General features: G+C 38.0%; 1 protein-coding gene across 1 annotated transcript in view; it reads left to right on the top strand.

Moving 5' to 3' along the window:
• Positions 1 to 1006, top strand: part of TTC37 (tetratricopeptide repeat domain 37) — an 85447-nt gene that overhangs the window by 16476 nt on the left and 67965 nt on the right. The window lies entirely within an intron of this gene.

Consider the following 1006-nt stretch of genomic DNA (forward strand, 5'->3'; position numbering starts at 1 on the left):
GTTAAGTTGTGTGTATTCATCTCAGCCTTTGGAATCTGTTTCACTTGCCTACCCGCAGTTTGCTCACCTGTGTGCAGTTTTCAGGTAGCCCAAACAAGGGTCATTGAGCGGTGAACGATGGGCTTTTCCTTTTCTCATCCTCAGACGTGCTTTCTGTACCGAGGGCACCCTGTGCAACCTCAGTTGTCTGTTATCAAATTATGTTTCTGTTACTTCGTCCTGTGTAGGCACCAAAGATACATTCATAAACAGTTTTCTTTGTTTCTTTTTATTTTAAAAAAGGCAAGATTTATTTTTTCCCATAGCAATTCTATTATTACTTGTTAACACACTAAATTTTCTTGAACATGGATTCATGATATTTTTAAAGGATCATTGCAAGAATTATTGACTGAATTTCTACCTTGCACAAGATTCCAGGCTAGTCCCTTCCTTCCAGAAAGTGCTTTTAGATACAGAGACAAAGCATATATAAGATTAGTCATCAAGATGGTAGACAGGAATACAGACCTGTGGTTCTTACAGTCTCCAGAGCAGCATCAGCTGAGAACTTAGAAATGCAATTCTCACGTGTCATCCTAAGCCTACTGAATCAGCAGCCTTGCAGTGGGGCCCAGAATTCTGTGTTTTGACAAGTACTTCTAGTGATTTTGATCAATGTCACTGCTTGACAGTTACTGGCTTAGAAAATACTTCTTGCTGAGGGAAAAAAATCCACCATATTGCTTGGGAGGATATGAGGTGTGTGGAGCTAGACTTGCAAGCTTTGGGAATTTATAATTTTAGAAGCAATTACTGGCAGGAAATACTGCCAGGAAGTTAGTTCCTGTTGAGACATAATAGCAGCAGGCTTATGTCTTTTTTACTGGCTTGCTTATCAAAGTATTTCTTCCCCTTTGTTTTTATATTTTCCCAGACAGTGTTAAAACTATTATTAATGCTTTCACTTTCTGTACCAGCTTGGACTTGTAAATCTATTTATAAAATATTGTAGGATATATATATA

Source organism: Echinops telfairi, unplaced genomic scaffold, assembly GCF_000313985.2.
Source record: "Echinops telfairi isolate 266 unplaced genomic scaffold, ASM31398v2 ScPeMD7_7469;HRSCAF=8507_1, whole genome shotgun sequence".
Classification (NCBI taxonomy): Eukaryota; Metazoa; Chordata; class Mammalia; order Afrosoricida; family Tenrecidae; genus Echinops; species Echinops telfairi.